The 18,217-nt window shown below is 37.3% G+C and overlaps 2 pseudogenes; one reads left to right on the top strand and one right to left on the bottom strand.

Annotated features, from left to right (window-relative positions):
- The first annotated feature begins 1,913 nt into the window (after window positions 1–1,913).
- LOC147505657 (cytochrome P450 94A1 pseudogene) lies at window positions 1,914–10,730 on the top strand (annotated as a pseudogene).
- Window positions 10,731–11,893: 1,163 nt separating this feature from the next.
- On the bottom strand, window positions 11,894–15,946 carry LOC147505656 (putative linoleate 9S-lipoxygenase 5; annotated as a pseudogene).
- Between the last annotated feature and the right edge of the window lie 2,271 nt (window positions 15,947–18,217).

Genomic DNA, 18,217 nt, shown 5'->3' with positions numbered 1-18,217 from the left:
TTCATCAGGGTTGCAAGGTCTTCTTGAACTTGTTGAAAATCGGTCACTTTCTGATCAACTACTGTGGCATTGTTGACTTTGTGCAAAGGTGGGCGTCCTGTTATATCCCAACAAAAATCAGAACTATGATTTGTGTGCCCACAATGCTCACAAGGATCAAAACTGCCAATACCACGACCATGGCCACTCCCTTGGTTGCGACCACCTCCACGTCCACCACCGGCTCTACCCCTTCTACACCTCCATTACCACGACCAGAGGAGGGGTTGTTATTGCTGCTTGGAGGGATCAATAAAGCCGCACTGTCATTGTGCCTTGGAGGAGGTGCAATAATACGAGAAAGACAAGAATATGCTTCAAACAGAGTAAGAAGCTTAGATTCAGCTTAAACTTGGGCTTTCACATTAGCAAACTCGGGACGTAGCCCAGATAGGAATTTTGAGACTCAAAATTCCTCTCTTTGTTTCTTCAACTGATTTATGTCTGTAGTAAGTGGGTGATAAATATTCCGTTCTTCCCACTTGCTATGAAGAGAATTATAATACTCAGAGATAGACATATCGCCTTGAGTGAGATCAAAGATGTTCTCATACAACTGAAAGATATGAGAAGTATTCTGAGATTGAGAGTATGATTCTTGTAGATACTCCTAAATCTCCTTAGAGGTTTTGAAAAATAGCACAATATTACAAACATCCTTCTCCATAGTATTCCACAAAAAATTCTTAACCAAGGCATCATCTTTCGTCCAGGTTGTCTTTCCTTTATCATCTGGGGGATCTGTTAGATGACTTTTCTTACCTTTTCGAGTAAGATAAACAGTAACTGCTTCTGCCCATTGAAGGTAATTGGTTACACCCTCCAATTTAACAAAGGTCATAGCAACAGAGAAAACAGACGTATTACCGAATTCATCGGATTTTGGAACAACATCAGTCATTGTAAAGAGAAGAAAAACTCACTTGATGGAAAAGAAGAAACTACGAGATACAGTACTTCGAGCGCGTGCGCACTTCAAAGACTTCTTAAACTGAGCGCGTGCGCACCTATCACAAGAAACTTTGAGATATAGTACTTGAGCGCGTGCGCGTGCGCGCTTCGAAGACTTCTTAAACTTAGCGCATGTGCGCCTACACATAGAAATTGAGAGATACAATGAGATAACGATACCACGCCTTCCCCCTTTGAAAACGAAAACCTGATGTACTCCTCTTTATCAATACCGAGAGATTGCGGAAGCAAAACAATACTAAGATAATAACTAATACTAACACTGGAACCTTGAAACTGTGGATCTCTCTCCTAGCATTCTCTAAACAGAGTCGGCTCCTGATACCATGTTAAATTACGCTAAGAGATACATATAGTGGTTAACTAGTTAGGTTAAAGAGATGGAGATGAGAAGAAGAAGAAAGGATGAAGGCACAAGAAGAAGGTAGGGTTTAGAGTATATTTTACTCTAACCTACAATTCATATATTTATACTGGGTGATAGGTTTCACCGAAATAGAAACTACTAAATAAGATACGAACTCACACATATAGAATGTGTGAGACTCTACATACTTCAACAAAAGCTTCTCTACAGATGCAATCCAAGTCACATACTTCAGACAAGAGTTCACCTTCTGTAATCAAAACCTATATCTTGGCATCGATGATGCAACAAATAAGGTAAGCAAATCATAGCTATAAGTAAACTCCAGGTTTCAAGCATCATCTAGCGTTAGACGCGTTACCTTTATCATATCAGCCACAAACAACACATAATTAACAATCCCTTGCACATAGTATTCGTATAACTTTTATTGATCATGTTCCTGTATGGAGTATTTGTAGTTTTCCTTCTTTTCGTAGTTCCATTCTTCTTCCTGATCTTCATCAACATCAATATTCATTAAAAGTGAACTTCATGTTCGGTCTCTAAATTGCCTAGATCTTACCCATTGGTAGGTTCATTTTTCACCCTCTTCGCTAATAAAGACCGACACAACCAATGGGTTGTGGAGATTCTCAGTGAATGTCCTAATGGAACATTTGTTTTTGAGGGTGCTTTAGGTTTCCGTCAGGTTGTTACAACCAATCCTTTCAATGTGTAGCACATTCTCAAGACTCGATTTTCTGTTTACCCTCAAGGTAATATCTTTAGCATTGCATTAGTCAATTTCCTTGGCAATGGTATATTCAATGCCGATGGTGATAACTGGAAGTTCTAAAGACAAATTTCAAGCCACGAGTTCAACACTAAGTCCCTACGAAAGTTTGTCGAGATTGTTGTTGAATTAGAACTCTCCGACCGCCTCATCCCCATTCTATCAGATGACGCGGCAGCTAAAAATTCAGCCTTTGATCTTCAAGATATACTCTAAAGATTTGTCTTCGACAATATTTGCAAGATTGCCTTTGGGTTTGATCCTGAATACTTGTCTCCTTTACTCCCACAAGCAGCATTCGCAGTAGCTTTTGAGGATGTTGTAAGAATTAGTGGGGAACGCTTCAGTTATATACTACCAATAATCTGGCAGCTGAAAAGGGCACTTAACATTGGGTCAGAAAGGCGACTAAAGCATGCAGTTACACTGATTAGAGAGTTTGCACAACACATTGTGAGTGAAAAGAAACAAGAACTCAAAGAAAATTCATCACTTGATTCGGTCGATCTTCTATCAAGGATTATGTGTTCTGGCCATTCAGATGATGCTTTTGTAATTGATATGGTTATAAGCTTCATTATAGCTGGACGTGACACAACCTCAGCGGGGCTAACATGGTTTTTCTAGTTAGTTGCCAGCAACTCTCATGTAGAAAAGAATACATTAAAAGAGATTATGTTAGAGACCCCTCAAGCATCTGTCTATGATGAAGTGAAGGACATGGTTTATACTCATGCCTCACTCTGGGAAAGCATGAGATTGTACCCACCAGTCCCTATAGACACGAAAGAGGTTGCAGGCAACGATGTTTTTGTTAGGGAAAACGATACCAATCGATCCCCACTAAGAGAGCTTGCACTTGGACAATTTACTACTCTAATAAAAAATCTAAGAGCAAGTCCAATGGAGAAGCTGCTAAATTCAACGCTAAAAGGTATCACATAGGCCTTTTTAGCTTGCCCCCGCTAAATTTGGCACCCCAAAATCAAAACCAATCCAATCGTGTTTTCTGTTTTGAAGTGCTAAATGATCTGGGACAAAGATAGTTTTGCCGTCCGTCCATTATTTTGTAACTTAAGTTGAATTTTTTTTGGACGGATGGCACAGTTTCTGCCGTCCGTCGAAATTTAACACACGGACGGCATAAACTATCCCATCCGTCTCCCGAACTTATTATAGCAGCTGCTAGCGAAGGTCTTAACTTTGGTTGAGCTTTTGACTCCTTCCAAATTTAAGACCCATTTAGCAACCCCATTGGAATGACATTTTTGTGGTTGGGGTGCTATATTTGCCTTTAGCAACCCATATAGCCCCCATTGGACTTGCTCTAATCTTTCACTACAACAAACAACCACAACCTAAACTATGGATATAACTATCACAAACAAGCAATAGAAATATAAAACAAGTAAAACACACCACAACACAAAGATGTACCGTGGTTCGGCCAATGATACTTACTTCCACAAGAGCTAATCCTTTTATAAGTATGGGAAGGAAGATTACAATCACTCTTCTCAAGTCTCTCCAACTTACTAGATCACTCATCTCTCTCCTTACAAGCTTTTCTCTTTACAAGAGTTTTCTCTCAATTTTGATTGCTCTCAAAATTGGGTTTCTATTCAAGACTTGGTTTCCCAAAACCTAACTTTTGTTTTTATAGTAATATGAAATTTCGGCGCGTCTGTGAAATTTCGGTTCCAAACGACATGCCCATGTCAAAATATAAAGTCCTGAACGACATGCATGGTGAGGTCGGGCTGATGTTGCTCCAAACGGTCTGTGCAGACCGTGGAGACTTAATTCCACCAGACTCAATTTTGAACGACGCGGCCGGGTCGTTCACTCTTCTTACCTCACGATACATGCAGACCGTTCAAACTTGATTCCAACAGAACTAACTTCAAACGGCATGGCCGGGTCGCTCGCACTTCTTGTGAAATGGTACCATGAGGTCGTCCATCTTAATGGTGAGGGACCCCAACAATCTCCCCTCGAAACCATGAGGGGGATACTCCACTCCCCTAATCAACATGAGGAGTATGCGACCATTCCGGCGGTAGCACAACAAACATCAAACTTACCTTTCAGTAAAACTTTGGTCATCATATCCGACCCGTTCTTGTCGGTATGGATCTTCTTAATACACAATTGCTTGTCTTCGAGAACTTCTCTATTCCAATAATAACGCACATGTATGTGCTTGGATCTAGAATGAAAACTCGAATTCTTGCTCAAATGGATGGCGTTCTGACTTTCATATATAACTACAAACTATTTCTACTTTAGCCCTAGTTCATCAAAGAACCTCTTCATCCATAGCATCTCTTTACAACACTTAGTGGCTGCAATATACTCGGTTTCTGTAGTGGAGAGGGCAACACACTTTTGCAACTTAGATTGTTAAAAACTGCTCTCCCTGCAAAAGTAAACAGATAACTGGAAGTGGACTTCATAGAGTCAACATCACCTGCCATGTCTGCATCTGTGTAGCCTTCAAGCAAGGTCTTACTCCCACCATAACACAAACAAGCTTTGGAAGTACCCTTAAGATATCTCAATAACCGCTTAACACCTTCCTAATGCTCTTTACCCGGATTTGACAGAAAATAGCTTACAACGCCAACGGCAAAAGTAATATCTGGTCTTGTACACACCATTACATACATCAAGCTATCCACTGCGGATGCATAAGGAATCTTTTTCATTTGACTATGCTCATGCTCACCCTTTGGACACATATCTATGGTCATGCGGAACTGGCCACCAAGCGGACAACTGATTGGCTTTGCTTGATCTATGTTGAATCTTTTTCAACACCTTCTCAATATAGCTTTCTTAAGAAAGCCACAACTTCCCACTCTTTCTATCACGAGTGATCTGCATCCCAAGTATCTTCTTTGCATGACCCAAATCCTTCATCTCAAAGGATTTACTCAAGTCTTTCTTCAGCTTAGATATCTTGTTGATGTTCTGGTCAACTATCAATATATCATCCACATACAACAAGAGCACTATGAAATCCCCATTTGGAAATTTTTGAACAAACACACAATGATCAGAAGCGGACTTCATGTAGCCATGTTTCACTATAAAGGAATCAAACTTTATGTACCACTGTCTTGGTGCCTACTTTAACCCATACAAACTCTTTCTTAGCTTGCATATCAGGTGCTCCTTGCCTTTGACCTCAAACCCTTCTGGCTAGTCCATGTATACATCTTCTTCAAGATCTCTATGAAGAAAAGCTATCTTGACATCTAGTTGCTCAACCTTTAGGTTCATACTTGCAGTCAGACCCAATACCACCCTGATAGAAGTCATTTTAACTACAAGAGAAATTTTTTTATCAAAGTCAATACCTTTCCTTTGACTGAATCCCTTCATAATAAGGCAAGTTTTGTGCCTTAGATGTGGATTATTCTCCTCATGCTTAACTTTGAAGATCTACTTATTCTTGAGAACTTTCATTCCTTTCGTTTTCTCAACTAAGTCATAAGTGTGATTCTTATACAAAAAATCCATCTCATCATGCGTGGCCTTCAACCACTTCTCTTTTTCTGTACCTTCAAGAGCCTCTTGATAGTACATATGGTATCCACCATCAGATAGTAAAATATATGTATGCAGTGGATACCTAGTTAAAGCTTGTCTCTCTCTATCGGGCCTCCTTACCCCATCTTCTTGTAGCTCAGGAGGATACACTTCATCTTGCTCAGGTGGTGGTTCATGCACTTCATCTGCATCTTCTATATCAATAGGTTCTATCCTATCATGAGCTATAGGATCATCATCATGGGCTTCAAACCCATGGTTCTTTGCATTCTTAATGCCTTCTACACGTTCTAGAGTATGAACTTCTAGTTCTAAGTCAACAAGATCATCAATGAAAGCTTCTAGATTCTCACCATTCTCAAAGTCTGCTATGGTTTGGTCTTCCAAGAACACAACATCTCAACTTCAGATTACCTTCTCGTTGATCAGATCATAAAGTTTGTAGCCAAACTTCTCATCCCCATAACCCAGAAAAATGCACTGCTTGGCTTTGTCATCAAGTTTGGATCTCTCATCCTTGGGAATATGAACAAATGCCCTGCACCCAAATACCCTCAAATATCCATAATCAACATCTCTACCTAACCATACTCTCTATGGATAATCACTATTCAGAGGCTTCGAAGGCGATAGGTTGATCACATGTACAGCTGTGTGTATTGCTTCTACCCAATAACTTCTAGGTAACTTAGAGTGAGACAACTTGCATCTCATCCTCTCTACAATGGTCTGGTTCATCCTCTCGGCTATACCATTGTGTTGCGGAGTCTTAGGAACGGTCTGCTCATAACGAATCCCATGACTCTTGCAATACTCTTCAAATGGCTCAATGTACTCACCCCCATTATCTGAGCGAATACACTTCAAAGGCTTCCTTGTCTCTCTTTCCACCATGTTATGGAAAGTCTTGAACACGCCAAGTACTTCATTCTTGGTCTTCAGACTATATGCACATATCTTTCTGGACGCATCATCAATGAAAGTCAAGAACTACGAAGCTCCCCCATTGGACTTTACTTTCATAAGACCACATAAGTCTATGTATGCTAGCTCAAGGACATTATCCTTTCTGTGAGAGGGGAATATTTGGAAAGACACCCTATGTTGCTTTCAAACCAAACAATGAGTACATCTATTTAAAAGCGTACCTTTTATGTTTGGTAAGGCCTTTTGCTTGGCAAGAACTTCTTGATAGGGTTATATACTAAAAACATTATTTTTGTATTAACTCTAATTCTTTATATTTTGAATGAGAATCATATAGGCAAATGTTATGCATATTATATATGTTATTAGTTATATGCATGTGTCTAATACTTTATGTTGTAGATGATATGGTGTGAACACACAGAAGATCATATCATCAGTACCTTATAAAGTATAAGTAATCGTTCACAACCTAGATGGATTTGGACAAACCATTAGTACGGTTGTAGTATAATCTGGTATTAGTCTATCTTGACTATAGGATTACACTAGTACACTTTGTGTGTATTGAACAGGACCAAGTGAGGTTGTTTCTCCTTATACTGACTCTATAAGAGAACAAACGCCTCTGTTATTATGGATGTTTGTCCTCCTAATCCGGATATAATAATAGGCACTTACATGCATTGTACATTGCTTTAAATCATCAATGAGTGAGATTCATTTGTGAATCAACAAACTCGATGGATTGGGTAATGACATTGTATGTAAGGTGTGTTGTTGATTATAGAAGGAATTTGTGTCCCGCAAGAAGTCGGGTTGATGATGTCCCCTTGAGGAGCTCAAAAAGATTGTCATGTAAACCCTGCAGGTGGATTTATTCCGACATGACAATGAGGTTGAGTGGTACTACTCAAGGACATAAGAAGTTGATTAATGTAGTTGTCAGTAACTTGACTTAATCAACGGATATTCGATATCTTAAACACGGGGAGATCAACGAGTATATAATATGGAGCCCATAAACGCTGACACGTAATTTGGGATTAGGGCGGTAGTGCAACAATGACCTTTAATGGAATAAGCCATTTGTTGACGGACTTGGGCCGTGTGTTTGGGGTGAACATGGGAAACCCAAGCCCGTCAAGAGGCCCAACCCTAATTTCTCCTCATGGTCCCTATTGTAGCCTATAAATAGAATACTCTTTCTCTCTGTCCGAAATTCATTATTCACTGGTTCTGAAAAAGAGGCAAGAAAAGTAGATCTGAATTCGTTTATGATCTTGAGAGAAAGAAGGGGGTTGGTAGATCATTGTCCACACAACGTCTAATCTATTCTAAAGGAATACAACAGAAGATCAAGATGTTGATTTCGGATTTCATAAAGCTTGGATTCTTAGAGTTATCTAAACCGATTCTCAAAGGTATGTTTTCCAATCACAAATTGTGGACACCCATTAATTCCGCTGTGCGTGGTGTTCAAGCGATTTGTAGAAAAATAGGCATTGAATAACGGTTCCTACACTTCCATGCCTTTTTTCTTTTTATATGACACAATCTCTTATGCCATAGTTAGGAGGAAGCTTTTTCTTTGTGCGATTCAACTCGCTTTATACAAACTAGCCTCGGTGGTCTTGCAAAGCGAGCAAATTTTCTTCCCTTTGGCTACTACAATGGAACCTCTACTCAGTTTTCATACCCCATTACCAAACAAGTTTTGAAAGTCATCATCATCTAACTTCCCAGTGGAAATTAAGCTTAGCCGAATGTTAGGGACATGTCTTACATCTTTAAGTGTCAAGGTGTAGCCGACATTGGTTTCTACATGAACATACCTAATGCCTATAATCTTCGAGACTCCATTGTTACCCATCTTCACTTCACCAAATTCACTACAGCTGTAGGTAGTGAAGAAACTCTTCTGCAGTATGACGTGATAGGATGTTCCTGTATCTATCACCCACTCTGTATCCTGGCATGAGGTACTAACACAGCACTCACCACAATCTGACATAATCCCCACTAGATCATCGTCTGCTATTGCGGTAGTATCTCAGCTTGTGCTTCTGTTATTTACTATGTCTTCATGTACACAGTTATTCTTCTCATCCCTCTTCAGTATTCTAAGCTCATACCTGAAGTGATCCTTGGTGGCACAATAGTAACATTGTCTATCGGTCTTATGAGTTCTAGCTTCACCCCTAGATTTGCTTATGTCACCACCTTTAGAATGAGATGGTTTTTTGCTCTTACCTTTCCCCCCGCTTATCTGTGAGAAGGATCTCTGAGTGAGATGAGCTGCTTAGTGAATCCCTTCTTGTCTCCTCATTCAACAATGCCCCGGTAGCCATCTCCATGGAAATTATTCCATCCTTAGTGGCTCCATTAAGAGAAACTGCTAACATTTCCCAATTGTTGGGTAGAGAATTTAATAGGAACAGAGCCTCAACTTCGTCACCCATATCAATTTTCAACAAATACAACTGATTGATGGTATTCTGTACTTCATTAAGATGCTCAGACATCGAAGAACCTTCTTTGTACACTGTGTTACCAAACTTCTTAATGAGTAGTATCTTGTTTTCGGCCGACTTCCTCTCATAGAGGTCTTCGAGTTTATTCTACAAGCCAAAAGTGGTAGTATCTTGAGATATATAGTGGAAGACACTATCGTCAATCCACTATCGAATGTACCCAATTGTTTTTCTGTCAAGTTTGCTCCACTCAGCCGCCGCTATTGCATCTGGTTTTACTCCATTCTTAATAGGTTGTGTCAAGTCCTTCCAATAGAGCAAGTCTTCCATCTTGGCTTTCCAAATAGTGTAGTTAGCCTTATTCAGAATAGTTATGCGAGTGTTTACAAAATGGTCCATCTCAACAAGCTATTTCAACTCAAAACTCCTCTTAAGAATTTTATAAAACACCTTTTGGGCAAGATTTGGATAACAACCTTGTTGGGCTTAATCCAACCTGGCTCTGATACCACTTGTTGGGGAAAATGATACCAATCGATCCCCACTAAGATAGCTTGCACTTGGACAATCTACTACTCCAATTAAAAATATAATCTTTCACTACAACCAACAACCACAACCTAAACTATGGATATAACTATCATAAACAAGCAATAGAAATATAAAGCAAGTAAAATATACCACAACACAAATATGTACCATGGTTCGGCCAATGATGTCTACTTCCACAAGAGCTAATCCTTTTATAAGTATGGAAAGGAAGATTACAATCACTCCTCTCAAGTCTCTCCAACTTACTAGATCACTCCTCTCTCTCCTTACAAGCTTTTCTCTTTGCAAGGATTTTCTCTCAATTTTGATTGCTCTCAAAATTGGGTTTCTATTCAAGTCTTGGTTTTCTAAAACCTAACTTTTGTTTTTATAGTAATCTAAAATTTCAATGCGTCTGTGAAATTTCGGTTCCAAACGACATGCCCAGTCGAAATATCAAGGCCCGAACGACATGGTGAGGTAGGGTTGTTGTTGGTCCAAACGGCCTGTGCAGACCGTGGAGACTTAATTCCAGAAGACTCAATTTTGAATGGCGCGGCTGGGTCGTTCACTCTTCTTACCTCACAATACATGCGAACTGTTCAAACTTGATTCCAGCAGAACTAACTTCAAACAGCATGGTCGGGTCGCTCACACTTCTCGTCCATCTCAATGGTGAGGGACCCCAATAGTTTTACCAGACAGGACAGTTATAAGGAAAGGAATGAGGGTCACATATCATCCTTATGCAATGGGGATAATGGAGAACTTGTGGGGTGCAGACTGGGCAGACTTTAAGCTAGAGAGATGGCTGGAAAGGGAAGAAAATGAAAGAAAACTAAGGTTTGTCGCAAGGGATTCATTTACTTATCCTGTGTTTCAAGCTGGGCCAAGAATTTGTCTTGGTAAGGAGATGGCATTCTTACAAATGAAGAGAGTGGTAGCTCGAGTTCTGCACCATTTTCAAGTCTTGACAGCATTGGGTGATGGTTTCAAACCTGTGTTTTTCTCTTATCTCACTTCTAAGATGAAATGCGGTTTTCCAGTGAGGATTAAAGCTAGGGAGGGTGATACGCTCAGCGAGTTATAGTCGACATGTTTGTGGTGTCCAGTATTATGATATGGTGTGTAGTAGTTGATCACTACTTTAAGTACTTTAATTTTTAATACATAAGGTGCGAGTTAAGTATAAGGGTTAGTTGCTGGATGTGAGGGCGAAGATGATGATCTCAAAGAATGAAACTAAGATCTTTAGCGATAAAGTAGCACTTGTTTTGCCTAAGAGCTCATCAAGGTATGTAGCGCCTCCTGCCAAGGATCAAAATCAATGGACTACTATGAAGCCAAAAGGAAGCAAAAGGATGCAAGAGCATTCTTCAGGAGAAATAAAGCCTACGCCTTGCAATGATGAAGAAGGTAAAGTCGCTAACAGAAAACCAAAAGATAAGACGTCTTGAGGACCACACTAAAGAATATTAGGATGATACTTTGGGACTCACTTATGTGTGTTGTGCTTGTGAATGATTCTTTTGTAATTATGAGAAAGCACAGACTCATCTTAGGAAGGGTCATCCTAAGATTGTTAAGGACATCATTTTCTTAGGTTCAAATGTAGCATGGTCAATGTGTTATCTTAAGTATGTTAGGCTTGAAGCCTATTGTTATTGTTAGGGAGGCTTTGTAAGGTTTAACTATTTGCAATATAGCATAACAGGTGGGGGTACAGTTTGCCTTAATCCTAGCTTAATTTTTCAAAAAAAAAAAGTATAAGAATAGGAGTTAGTGCTCACTGAAATTTTCTCAATGATTTATTTGTTACAAAGAGTTGTAAAAACTTCTTAGTACTTACAATATACTAGTATGTGAACCGTGTTTTGCACCGGTTTCTCGAAAGTAGCTGATGCACACGTGGTATTTTAAGAAAATTCTACTCACAAAAAGATTTTTTTATTGATCTTCAGCAACGGTTTAGGAAACGACCGGACTAAATGAACATGTATTTCGAAAGTTGTTGCCATTTCAAGTTTTCAACCAATTACTCCCAAGATTGTGAATGTTCAGTTTTGAATTTTGATAATATTTATATTCATTTAAATTGGTTTATTTATAACAATGAAGGTTTAAGTATTGGTAAAGGTTGTACAAACTAGATACCATCTCTTTGATGTGATCAAGATTTGTTTTTCAAAGAATACAAAATGCCGAGTAAAATACTATTCTCTGCTAATCAAAGAATACAAAACACCCATATGGCTATATTGAGACGCTGTTAAGAATCCCCCGTCCTGTATGTCCACCAACCCGAGAAGTATCAGAAGTGCTGGGATAGAGCAAGGTGTATGGAACATTTACAGGCCCCACCCGATTCCTCCAAAGCATGTTTTTGTTTAACTTTTCAATTCTGTTTTCAATCTCCACCAGCCTATCTCTGAATCGCTTAAATGCTTCCTTTGATTCTACATCAGATGTCCATTCTAGAGTATCTCTCTACCCAAGATAGACCTCATTGGTAGAATGGTGGACAATATTTCTATCAAGGAAATGCCAAGGAGTGTTGGTAGCTAACTTGTAATTGTTCTAAGGAAGACTTTGTCAGGGTTGGACTCGAGCTTCTCAAAGATACTCGGGTGTTCGTGCTCAAGCATGAAACGACGACTTATTGTTGGACGGTTCTTTAAGTCGTCAAACTCATACCAAATACTTCACATTTTTATGGAGAATTGACTACCATGAGCTTTTTCAAGATTAGATTACACACACCATGATATGAAGCTCTGATATACTTGTCAACTGCACCAACGTTACAACCAAAAATCACATTAAGCCTATGGAGAATCAATGATGGTAAAATATGTTTTTCACGCACATTTGAATTATACATATACAAAATTGATGGTTTGAGTGCAGATATGGACTTCTGTAGGCAGTTAGTCAAATTAACTTAAATTCAAAGTTCTACATAGAATCAGCAAGTGTTAAGACCTCTTTCATGTGCCCACATACGCATTGCATACCTGTGTGTGACATGGGTGGGGGAGTAAAAAGATGTATGCTACACTGCGTTGCCAGTACGAATTCTAGGAAAAACAAATGCTACAAAGCATTGCTGGAGAGGTATATAATAGCCTGCAAAAAAAACAAAAGACAATGCAACTTTAGAAATCTACCAACACCAATCTTGGATATATAATAGAGGTGAGCATATATAACACATGAGTACAGCCCAAAAAACCACTAAAACATTCATCAAGATAGACGACGAAATTAATCTCACTACACAAGGGTGTCCACAGGAACATCACTGGGGGTGACAGGAATGACCCCATCATCTAATATCAGCAGATTGTACGACAATGCAACTGCAACCAAGCCAGGCCACATAAACACCAATGTTAAAAAAAAATTCTTTCAATTCCAATGGAAATTTCACATTTAAAGAAACAACATAATTAGGTATTACCTTGAAGAGGTTGCTTCCATTTGCGCTCCATGGAAAGCTTTTGGTATTTCTTTACAAACATATCATAATATCTTGTCAATTTTTCCAATGCACGATAACAAGACAATCAAAATCAGACAAAGTTTATATGAATCTCAGCGTCTGACGCGTTTAAATTTAATGTCATGCAATCCAGTTAAACAAAAATACCCATGAATAGAAGGCTCCTACTTCATCCAATCTGGAGATATCAAACACCAAATCGGCACCTTATTACTAATCAAGAATCCTTCTTGACATGCAGTATGTGATTCGAATGCTTAATTTACTCCAGTAAGTATCCTCAAGACTCATAACAGTCAGGCAGATGAAAACATTTTTAGTTGGAGAACCAATATTGAAGGGCCAATGACCTGTGTGGTTCCTAACAGCACTCATAAACATCTACCAACTTTAACTTCAAACGTCTTCCTTGAATATCCATACTTAGAGTGAGTCGTGCAAGATAGACAACATGAAGGTCTTTACTGAAAAGAGTGTTGGGATCTCGACCCCAGCTCAAAGGTAGCACGTCCAATCTCATCTAAATATATAATTGTTCCATCTAACCTTGGATTCATATATATATCTTTGTACGTTTTAGTGAACTCCTCCAATATCTGGATTCCCACCCAACATGTGTTTAAAACGTGTGACGATAAATCTCTTAGCGGGGCGATATATAAAAGATCGCCAACTGAAGGAAAAAAGACTTCAGACTCTTTTGATAGAAATTTAGGCCATCCTCACCATGAATGATGACCGTCTTGGTGTAATTAAGATTTAGTATAAGGCTTAGGTAAGAATATGCAAATCAATATTTTTTTTTTTTTTTTTTTGGATTGTAGTATACAACTTTCATTTCTCCTTTTATTTTTATTTTTCTGTTTCTATAAATCAAAACCTCCTCCTCGTCCCTACGAGTTAACGACATAAAGTGGGCAAATCTTGTATTTGTTCCACAAAGAAACAGTAGAGTCTCGTACTGACAATAATATACGAACTCCAGCTTACTACCTCATCTTTAGTTTGTTAAATAATATGAAAACAAAAAAAAGCATGAGGCAATAATATACCCCAATCAAAATCCTCTTCCATATATCATCACAAACTAAGCTGCTAACCATCCCCAAGTTGGTATCCACAAAAAAAGCTATCTTGATCATTTTTCAAGTTCCCATAAAAATTGCAAATGCCAACCAAGCTTTGTAAAACGGTATGTACAAAGGCAGAGTAATCAAATACAGAAGTCTCCTAAAAAAATAACATGTTTCCACCAATCTTCTAAAAATGGGCTATTTTCATAATATTTCATACACAGTCAGAAATTCAATTTCACTTAAATATCGTATTCCTAAACATTTATAATTAACTATAACATCAAATAAATATATGTACCTCAAAATTTCTGCATGGAATGCTAAGGCCAGCCATATTATGATGGTACATGATTCGGTGAGCTCAGTGACTGTTTGCATCTTAGGCCACCATGGTTCATTCTTCTTATCACCATGCCCCACGTCACGAATTTCCGCCCACCAAGACTAGAGCTCAGAGTCGCCTTGGATAAATACATCGCTTGGGTAGTAGAAAGAACAATACCCCTGAACCCAAGTTTCAATCGCTGACTAGATCTCTAGACCATCAACAGCATATGGATAATCTTCAATCATTAGATGGAGGCCATGAGGGTGGCTTGGGGCTTTAACTATTATTCCTCTGAATTAAATTTGCATGGAAAATATGTTAGTTCCTTGCACATATAACATATAAGTGCTAGAGATTTATAGATGTTTGAAACTTTAAACATATTAAATTACCTTTTAATGAGATCTGCTGGAAGTGTCAGTACAGAAAATAACAACACGCTTACACGCCTAAAGGTTTTTTCATGCTGAAAAGTCGAAAGCTCTTACCCAATTATATGGACATTTATAAATTTTGAAAGATGTTTTCAAGCCAAGAGTCAGAAGCTCTTCCCCACCTATACAAAACATATATACATATGCATGCACTAAATCTCCTGAAACCTATATACAGACTACGAAGAAAAGTAGTCTTAAGACTTATTTTCCTAAAACCCTCCTGTATAATGAAACAATGTTCTTAACATATTAGTACACATTAGTTAACATCTTGTATAATGAGATCGTAAAGAACTTTCAATTAAGTGGAAGACAATGAGCAAATAATGAGTTTAATGTATGTATAATATCCCTTTAAATAACAAAAATATATAAGTAAAGCAACTTCAACATATAACTTGAGTGTATTTTCGTATGTCGTGTCTAATTGAATTTTTTTTCTCGCACTCTTTCGTTTACGTCATGATTCTATTGATGAGAAGCCTTATGAATTCAATTAATCCTGTAGTAAGAATAATTTTAAATCTCATTAGTTATTCTTTCAATATTTTATTTCCAAGTATTAGGGAATGAGTATGTTACCTGAATTTCTACACATTGTTTTTTGGCATTTGCTTCTTCATTCTCTTGTTTGATTTTGATGCCCTATTTTTAAGATAGTAATTGAATAGGTTAGTAGTAGAGCAAAACGTTAGCTATGACTATTTCTGGGGTATGAAAGGAAGTTAAAGTTCCACAACTTGCCTAGGCAATAAACTGCAACAGTAAAATTTTAACAATGCATTATAACCAACAGTAAAATTTGTACTTACCTTTTTTAATTTTGTCTAATTTTAAGACAGTTAATGAGCTATATTTTCCATTTTCACAGTTGTACTTTGTTATTCTGACTTCAAATTCATATTCCTTGCCAATTGCTTCTTCTAATATTTCAGAAACCAAGTCGAAGCCATTTTCCTGCATAGAATATTTTAATATCAACGTGCGAGATTTTTTGTAAATAAATGTAATTTTAAAGAGTTAAAGCTAATTAATACCTTTTTCTCAATTTTCAACAGTTCATCCAAAGGACATTGCAACAAATATTCGGCCTCATCATCAAACGTTGTTATCAACTTTTTGCATGTTGAATCTTCTATTTTAAATTGGACTTTGTACTTGCATAGAATGTAATTACTTTAGTCTCTATGAAAATATTTGTAATTTTCTTAATAATATTTGTTTCAATACCTTTTGTTGGTTCTTTCATTGAAATGGAACAATAGTCACACCACCATTCTCGATATTTTAGTTATACTTTTCTTCACTCAGACTCGACGCTTTCATAACAATTGTAATGCCAGTTGTATTTGTTGTCAATATCTAATATTTTTGCTTTAAATTTGTACATTTTTCCCTATACATTGATAATTTCAAATTTTGTTAAACAGTAAAACAATAATTAAAAAAAATAATTACACATGAACTTGGATAAAGGTAGGAAGTTACCATCGATGAAATACTCATTAGCAATGTATCAATTTATTCTAAATTTTTCACTTTAATTGCCCTCATTTGCATAGGTAGGTGACTTTTTTCTTGAAATTGGCAACTCTGCTCATTGATTGTTTGAACTGCATTTTACATGAGAGATATGTCATAAACTTTAAAGTATGTACATGATTTTTTCTTGTGAAATAAGTAATTGTTACCTATTTTTTTTAACTATGAGCATCATCTTTCCAGTTTATATACACCTTTGATTGTCGTCGGTGTTGTTTGGAGTACATATTTACCGAAGCCCAATAACTTTGTACATTAGCACATATCACTCAAATTTATTGAATGTACATATTTAGATAGATGCACACGAGAACAATGATATTGTTGTTGAAGTCACAGCTTATGATATCTCTTGGGCCATTTTTGTTAGGACTTGTGGTATTTGTTTAATCCGATCTCCCCATAAAAGTAATTTCTAAGCATTCCATTAATCTAACAACAAATAAGGAAATAGAGTTCAAAATATACCATTGGTGATTAGTTGGTTTATTAAATAGCAAAGTATCATTAATAAGAAAAAACATACCTCTCATTATCAATGTAGATTGATTTTTTTATATGATTGACCCATTCTTGTGTGAACAATTTTTTGCAATTCACCGATGTTGTTGTAGAATCCAATGACATCTGAATAAGGTAAACTTTATTGGTAAGCCTATGAAAATTTTACCAATAAACGAACTAATGTACTTTGAAAAAAAAAATGTTAGAATTACCAGTAAGAAATTCGTCTTGCTTATCTCGTGGGGCTAATTTCTTGAAATCGACAAAGCGGAATAGTCGTCGTGGAATTGATGTTTCATCTAAAATATTCCTCATGGTTGTATACTTCTCAAATGTTATCTTGTTTTTATTGTTCACGGGGCAATAAGACCTAACATTTTTAACGGTGAATTTTTCCAAATGTACCACTGAACCATCTTGAACTTTTTCCTTAAATTGTGGATAGATCTCCATAGGTATAGACGCATTGATTTGGTCACCTTGTATGAATGACAAAAATAATGGATATAAATCTTAAAGTGATAAAAGAGATGTTGAATAAGTGTGGTACTTACTTTTTCGTCCATGAGGATCATATCCTTACTTAACAATGTCTCATTTCCAGCCAGGTAGTGGTCCTAGCTTCTATCAATTCTTACTCTGAGCTTCAAATTCCTAACTGACTTGGTGCCTTGCTTTATCAAACTGTAATGAGTTGTCACTAGGTGAAAATAAGACTTTTTTGACGGGCAGAACCCGTCAAAAAACACTATTTTTTACTTGACATTGCTCGGGTCGTAAGGCTCGGCCAAAAAATTCGCAATTTTTTTTTTTCTTGACAGTTAGTTACCGTCAATAATTTTAAATTTATTTGTGGTGGTGAACGCCATTAATAAATAGAATTGTTGACGGACTATAAACGTCAAACTTTTCTATTTCACTAGTCAAATTTATCCAATTTTAATGGAATTTGGGATGCAAATTTGAAAATTATTGACGGTATGCTACGCCAATTTTCTCAGATATACATAAATTTTCTTGACGGTCTATATCCGCCGCTTTTTCTGAGCATTAATGTTTTTAAAAGAAATTCTTATAATCTAAATTTCATATCCATTTTTCCTGCAAAAATTAAACCATCCAACTCAAATCAACATTCTACCAAAATACAATAGATACGGGAGTAAATTCTTTCATCAAAACACACAT

This window comes from Coptis chinensis, chromosome 4 (genome assembly GCF_015680905.1).
Source record: "Coptis chinensis isolate HL-2020 chromosome 4, ASM1568090v1, whole genome shotgun sequence".
Taxonomy (NCBI): Eukaryota; Viridiplantae; Streptophyta; class Magnoliopsida; order Ranunculales; family Ranunculaceae; genus Coptis; species Coptis chinensis.
Note: the sequence above shows the minus strand (reverse complement) of the source record. Positions and strands in the feature narration are given on the sequence as shown.